This window comes from Microtus ochrogaster, chromosome 15, assembly GCF_000317375.1.
Source record: "Microtus ochrogaster isolate Prairie Vole_2 chromosome 15, MicOch1.0, whole genome shotgun sequence".
NCBI classification, from domain to species: Eukaryota; Metazoa; Chordata; class Mammalia; order Rodentia; family Cricetidae; genus Microtus; species Microtus ochrogaster.
The window spans coordinates 26,124,964-26,132,337 of NC_022017.1; the positions used below are offsets into that span (position 1 = coordinate 26,124,964).

Here is a 7,374-nt window from a genome sequence, read left to right on the forward strand (position 1 = left end):
AAAAACACAAGGAATTTGCAGAGAATTTGGTTTGAAGGCCTACATCCTACTATCACTGAGAATTATGGTACATTTGCCCATTTTCCACCAGGATTTTTACTGATATTTTTCATGTAATTTGAGAGCCTAGTACATATCCTCATTTTAGTCCCGTGTTATCAGAAGCTATTCAAAATTCCAAGTAAGTCACACATGTAGGATCACAGTATACTGACTGATAACGCCATCTTCAATAGTCCTTCACTAATGCAAGATGCCAGGAGCAAGGTGAGCAGTTTGTATGCAAAATTTGTAATGACTCTGACCCTGTCCATCGAGGACAGCCCTCTAAGCGGCAGAACTGCTTGCTGAGTTAGAGATATGAGCAGGGCACACTGACGATCCCATCAGTTAGAAGGGCACAAGCAGAAGGACCCTGAGCTAAAGGCCTGCCTAAACTAGTAGAGACTCCAGCTCAAAACAAATGAGGAAAAGGAGCCCTCCACTCATCAGCACGCACGCACACACACACACGCACACACACACACCCGCAGCAACAGCACTCCTCAGAGGGTCAGTGGTGGGAGGAACATCAGCCCTGCCAACCCCCACCACAGACTGAAAACTGTTGTGCACATTCTAATCCTTTTCTTCTTTAATTAGGGCACCAAAATAATTGTCCAGGAGAAACCACAAAGCTCAATGGGTCTACAGGTTCTACCCTCAAGATGCAGGAATAGGACCCTGCAGTCACCCCTGGAAACATGTGAATGCGTCCATCCTCCCTCCATGGAGAGGGGCACTCACAGCTTCCAAAGTCCCCCAGGGTCCCTGACCTTTCTTCAGTGCTAAGAAACTAGTCCATGGACCAAAGCAGTGAAATTGGTGAGAATGCCACCTGCCCCAAGGAAAGAAGGGCTGGCGGAGTGTGGGTGCCCACCTCACTGCAGTCCCCACATATGGCCGAGTCTACTTTGTTTTTGTGACTTATTAGAGATTTTCTTTTTGGGGGGGAGAGGAGTGGTTTTTCGAGACAGGGAAAAACCTGTAGCTTTGGAGCCTGCCCTGGAACTAGCTCTTGTAGCCCAGGCTGGCCTCGAACTCACAGAGATCCGCCTGCCTCTGCCTCCCGAGTGCTGGAATTAAAGGCCTGCGCCACCACTGTCCAGCTCTATTAGAGATTTTCTAAGGCAAGTCACAAGTACTCCATCTCACATAACCTGTCTGTCCGCTGCACACAGAGCCCATAAGACCCACCCCAAGAGTCCAATGAGCGGATTCATAGTCATCGATTCTGTTACCAACTCTAAGGTACAGATTCCTATAACTGGCCAAACTTCCCAGCTCAGTCCTCTCCAGAGGGAAAAGTGCTCTACAAACCAAACTGCTGGACCAAGCAACTGAGCTGTGCCCCACAGCTGAGAGCAGAGGAGAGGAGTGGGGGGGAGTCCCTGAAAGACAGCACACTGAGATGCTGCTACACTTCCTGTTTGAAGTTAACAGGAGCAGACTCACTCAAGGCCACCAAAATAAGGTGTCTTCAGAGTGGTTATGTCTCCTGACTGGGGGACCACCTCTACCCAGCAGTTTATAGCTGACCTCAAACAGGCACAAGCAGCCAGCATGCCTTAGAAACGACACAGCCTGAACTTGAAAACTCTCTAGCTCCTTCCTACTGTTCAACTGCTTTTGTTCTCATACACCGTAGGTATCACAGTTAACATCCAAACACATTCACCCAGACCTCAGCAAAATAACACAAAAACAAACGATTTCAAGCTCTCTGAGAGAACGAGACACTCACAGGAGAGAACTCTGCTCTGGGCAGGCACACTGTGGCTGGATCCTTCTCGGCTCTGTCTCGGTCTGAGTTAGGTGGTCTGGAGAGGTCTCTGCAGTCAGCACGTGCACAGTCTCACAGGGACAGGGAGAGGGGCTTCTGGGCTTTTAGGCTGCTGTGGGCCTCTAGGGATGAAAGCAACCAGCAGGGGACGCACAAGACACTTAAGACTCAGTACAGGAACCGCACGGTTATAAACTGCATAGCTGCCCATATTTAGACATTTACAGTTCTTTATAAACACTACATGCTTAAAGACATTACCTCATTTCCTGTTTTTCAGCAGCCAAAAGATCAGCGCCAAACTCATAATAATCCAGAGTGCCCAAAATCTCCCCTTTGTTTTTAGACCAAGGCCCAAGAGGGAGATTTGCCCAGCTTGATCTGTGCCTAGAAGTTTCTGGAGGCCATTCTACCTCTGGTGTTCCTTTCCCTCCTCAACGGCCACTCCTCTAAGCCAATCACATTCCAGACAACAGCAACAAAACCCTTCTGAGGCCTCTCGGATGCTGCAGCTTTCAGTTTCCTAGGTGACCGTGTCGTCACCAGTTTGCAGTCTCAAAGCCAAGTCATCATAGCAACCCTTTTTTTTTTTTTTTCATAAAAACCTACCAGTGTTTTCTAAATGTAAAATCAGGTCCAAAGCAGACTGTTAGAAGCAGTTACTGTCCTTTTTTAATCTAAAACCTTCAGCAAAGTCTCAGCAGAATGTTTTGTGCCTAGAATAAGAAATCACAGCTATTTTACGCAAATGAATTCTGTAGTAGCTAAACTGCCTTTTTTTTTATTTTATTCCTTGGCATCCAGCATTAAATATGTGTTCATCATCTATTTAGAAGGGCTGAGATATGGCTCAGTGCTTAAGAGCATATACTGTTCTTACAGACTTTGGTCCCACAGCTAGGCCAGGTGGCTCACAGGAATCTCCAGCTCCAGTGGCTCCTGACCTCCACAGGCACCTGCCTCATACGCATATACTCCCACACTGACACACATACACATTAAGTAAAATACATAAATTTTTAAAACATTTAGTTTTTTACAATGTTCATCAGAGTCCAAAAGATGACAGACTAGAGAAGAGGAACTGGTCATCTTCATACAGCTGTGATGAGGAACCCACCTCCGACCCACCATGGTGGACCACTAACAATTCCCATCAAGCCTCCACTTAGCCACACCCTACACGACTCTGGTCGTAGCGTTGTGATTTCTTTGGCTACTTGTACACCACCAAATGGGATACAAATGAAAGTCTGACAAGCACTGTGCAGCCTGTCCTCTGCAACTCAACCCTGGAAAGCCAGACCAGCCTCTTGTGAGAATGAGCATCACCAGCTGAGGAGCAAGGCCACCCTGAACCATTCAGGTCCAAGAGCACTGTGTGAGCTACCCAGTATGGCTGGTAGAGCTTTGCTGAGCCAGGCCTAGCCCAAGTTATACAAGCAGCCTTATTTTAAAGGCTGGCTACCACCAAGGTTTTACAGTCACAAAGATCAGAGAGGAGAATGAACAAGTCAGAGTCATCATGAGAGTGCCCATAAGGCGAGGTGGGGGTGGGGGCTACATTAAAAGTGCCATAACAAATAACTAAATTAAGTCCAAGTCTGTGCAAGCCTCGGCACTCAGGAGGCAGAGGAAGACGGATCTCTGTGAGATTGTGGCCAGCCAGTGCTACACCAAACAAGCATTCTACAGGCTTTAAGTACAAAGATTCAGGAAGTTACAGCTCAGTAATCAAGGCTTGCCCACTAGGCTCAAAACCCTAGATTCTAGCATCTCACACAGACATAGTCCTGCAGGAAGATGTGCAGCCATAGGCTGCACAGTTCCATCACACCAAAGGGAAGGTTAACAGATACTCAAAACCTACCCCCTTCCCCCAGCAGCGAGGGCAGGCATCACATTCAAACACTGAGCGGGCAGTAGTGCCTCTGAGGACAGACCCTTACATGGGGAGAGAGTTAGTTCAGTGGTAGAGCTGCCTAGCATCCATTTTACCTTCCTTCCCTGCCTCCCATCCCCAGCACCACAGCCAAGCGCAGTAAAAAGGCCAGTCTGGGCATACAGCATGAGATGACCTCAACACCCCTCCAACCCCCATCCCCTCCCCCACACAAAGACAGCCAAGCATAGTTGCTCATGTATCCCCTCCCCCAACAAAGACAGCCAAGCATGGTTGCTCATGTCTGCAATTCTAGCAACCAGGAAGCTTAAGCAGAAGAAAGATATCAAAAGTTTAAATTAAGGCCACCATGGTTCACATTGTGAATTCCAGGCCAGTCTAAGCTACAAAGTGAGACCCTAAAACAGAAACAATGGGGCTGGGGGGACGGCTCAGTAGGTAAAATTACTTGCTGCACAAGAACTAGGACCTCCAATAGGGGGCAGAGCCTGGAAGATTCCTGGAACTTGATTCAGTGAGAGCCATTTTATAAGGAATAAGGCAGAGAGTGACATCTGACACCTTCCCCTGGCCTCTGGGGAACACAAACACACACTTTAAAACAATTGACAGGAGACAGAAACCCTGACCTTGAGCACAAGACCAACCTTTAAAAGAAGTAACAACAGAAAATCCACCTACAGCTGGGCAGTAGCCCACGCCTTTGAACTCAGCACTTGGGCAGCAGAGGTAGGTGGATCTCTGTGAGTTCAAGGCCAACCTGGTGATCTCCAGGAGTTCCAGGGCCCTGTAGACACTTTCTCAAAACAAAACAAAAATGTGCTAACTGGTGTCTTGAAAGCAGTGCTCCCAAGCTGCTTACATATTTGAGCCCAAATTAAGAAACAGCTGCATAACAGAGAAACCCTGACTCACCCCCCATAACAGGTGGGTGCGAGAAACGATTCCACAAGGTTGTCCACTCACTTCTGCACAGCTGTGCCACATGCACTCACACGTATCACACACACATAATAATGAATAAATTCTAATAAAGAAAAAGCAAAAATCCCACCAGTACCAAAACCAAAATGCTTAAGATCACAGTTCCTTCTGAGGACAGCATTATCCAGACATGCTGGCACACAGCTGCAGTCCCAGAACTTTAGAGATTAGAGTTGGAAGTGATCCTTAGCTATATATTAAGTTTAAGGCAAGTCTGGACTTGAGAGCATGTCCAAAAAAAAAAATCGATTATTGCTGCTTTGAGGGCAAAACACGAAGCACTCTGCATGCATAATCTCATTCCATCTTTCAGTGCCAACAGCTCTTTCCTGCATGACTCACACCGAGTCCAATCCACCAAGCTGCAGTCTTGCTCATCCTAACACCAGAGTGCTGGGAGGACAAATAATACACAGGATGCTTTCCCAGGAACCCGCCTCCCACCGCACTGCTTTAGTCTGCCCATCAGAGGTGACACATCCCATAACACCACTGTTTGTATTAACTTAGTAAGTCAGTAATGGTAAAACACCCAAACAGAGCCCGAATGACCGCCCCTAACCCCAGGAAGATGCAGAAGCAACTTAAAAATCACAAAATTTTAGAGCTGGAGGATCTTAAGGTTTATATAATGCCAAATGCCCTCATTTTTCTGAAGTGAAAGCTGAGCCTCTAATAATTTGGTCAACATCTCCCCAGGCATTGGGGACAGCAATAACTCGCTCCTAGCTGGCACCCCAGACTCCTATGACTATCCCAGGCACTGTCTGCACCTCTGCAACCCCAAGACTCCCTGTCATGTTCATTCCCATACCTGGGCTCCTGGGTTGGCTGCTCTGTTTAGCTTGCTGGCCTTCAGTCATTCCCCAGAAACAGGGCATCAGGGAAGTAGGGAGGAACAGATGCGCACAGCCAGCCAGCTAGCGTAGACAGTGCTACCACTCAGCTGCCTGCAGTAACCTTAGCAGAACTGATAAGGAGGGCTAAAAGAGAAGAGGTGTGGCCACTTTTCCAGGCAGAAGGCTCCAGGCTTCAGGCTATGGGGAAAGGAAAGCAACCCAGAAAGCCCCAGTCAATATAGGTGTGCTGTGCTGCCTACAGCCTCCACAGCCCTAAGTCCATTCCTGGACAGTGAAAGAGGACGTGTGTGTACCTCCCGGGTAGCCAGAGGCATTCCATGGGACAACACTAGAGCGACTTACAGCGCACGCTTCGCACGACCCCTAGATTTAATCCATTAAAATCCAGTCCTGTTACTGTAGGCATACTCTAAGTGACTGCCAGCCATGTGTGGCTGGTGTCCAATTACTCTACCACAGAAAATCCCCCTGCACCGGGTTATCTCCAGTTCCCTCTCTGTCTCCCAAGTCCAGGCTTCGTCCCCTGTTCTTCATGATCTCTAAACCCACAGTCTACACTGTGTCCCTGCCTTAAAGTGCTTGTCTGGACACTGATTTTGCAGCTTCAGCCCCTCCAGTCCCTTGGAGGACAATGCTGACACATCCACGTGTGTTCCCTTCAGCACCTTTCCATTCCCTTCAAGGGTCCCCAGCTGACCTCTAAGAACTAGGCCCTCATCCCCGTTGGAAGCATGTCTCCTATGTGGGTACAGTCACCCTGGAGAGACACTATGGTGACTATGACCTAAGAGCAAACAGATCGAATCTCACCTAAGAAGTTCCCACGCCAGTGCCCGGTCCTGAGCCCGGGTTTTCAGAAGCTTAGTTAAGCCCTAAAGAGTTTTTGAACCACACCACCTGGGTCTGTCTCACTTCTACAAGCAAGTCTCTGCAACAACAAAAGTGACCATTGGGAAAATATGTAAGCCAGGACTAGGGAGATGGCTCCATCAGTCAGTCATTGGGCCTGTAAACATAAGGCCTGAGTTTGATCCTCACCACAACTTTTTAAAAAGCGTCTCCTGTTCTGGTGTACACTAGTGATCCACTGCTGGGTCAGCAGAGACTGGCAGGTCCTTGGAGCTCAACCAGCCAGCCTCGCCTAATAAATTCTAGGCCAGTGAGAGACCCCGCCTCCAAATAACACAGGCGGTAGCACCTGAGGAACGACGCCCAAGATTGTCATCTGGCCTCCACATACACACAGATGTATGTGCTGTCCCCTGCCCTCCACCCTGCTACACACACGCGAGTGAGCGCGCACACACACACCAAAAACAAAAACATACAAGCTACATTAAACCAAGCTACTTTAAACCAATCACAGTGATGCATTTTCACACAGTACAAAAGAATATTCCACAACAGTCTTTCTTGCACTCTTGCTCAGAGGCCACCTCTGCACCCCTCCTCCCCAGGAAAGTTCTCATCTGAGTTCTGTTGCATTCATAAAACATACAAGCTACTCTACTCCTCCATAAGCCCTTTAATGGCTTCCTGTTCCCCTAAACCACCCAGGCCTCTGCTCAGCACAGGAAGCTCAATGCCAGGTTCTGTTTATCATCAGTTCAAGGACGAAGCTCTGCCCCCCACTCCTCAAGGCTCTAAAATCTGGTGTGCTGGGTCTATCTCTCTGACTTTTCATCCCTTCTGTCGCTTTGCCCGAAATGACCCTCCACAACTTCTCAGTCTCTGAGAGTCTGCTTCTCTTTCACTTCTCACATCCCTTCCCTTCACCAAAGTCTATTCTCAAGAATCCCACCCCC

General features: G+C 48.3%; 1 protein-coding gene across 6 annotated transcripts in view; it reads right to left on the reverse strand.

Moving 5' to 3' along the window:
- Window positions 1-7,374, reverse strand: part of Fam118a (family with sequence similarity 118 member A) — a 27,904-nt gene that overhangs the window by 18,652 nt on the left and 1,878 nt on the right. Inside the window, exons 1-2 of one of the 6 annotated variants that reach the window (XM_013348811.2) lie at window positions 2,084-3,803; window positions 1,784-1,944 (exon numbers count right to left, since the gene is read on the reverse strand). The exons of 1 other annotated variant lie outside the window; for it this stretch is intronic. The gene's annotated coding sequence lies outside the window, so the exon portion shown is untranslated. 4 more of the 6 variants (XM_013348812.2, XM_026782720.1, XM_026782719.1 and 1 more) reach the window with 4 other exon arrangements.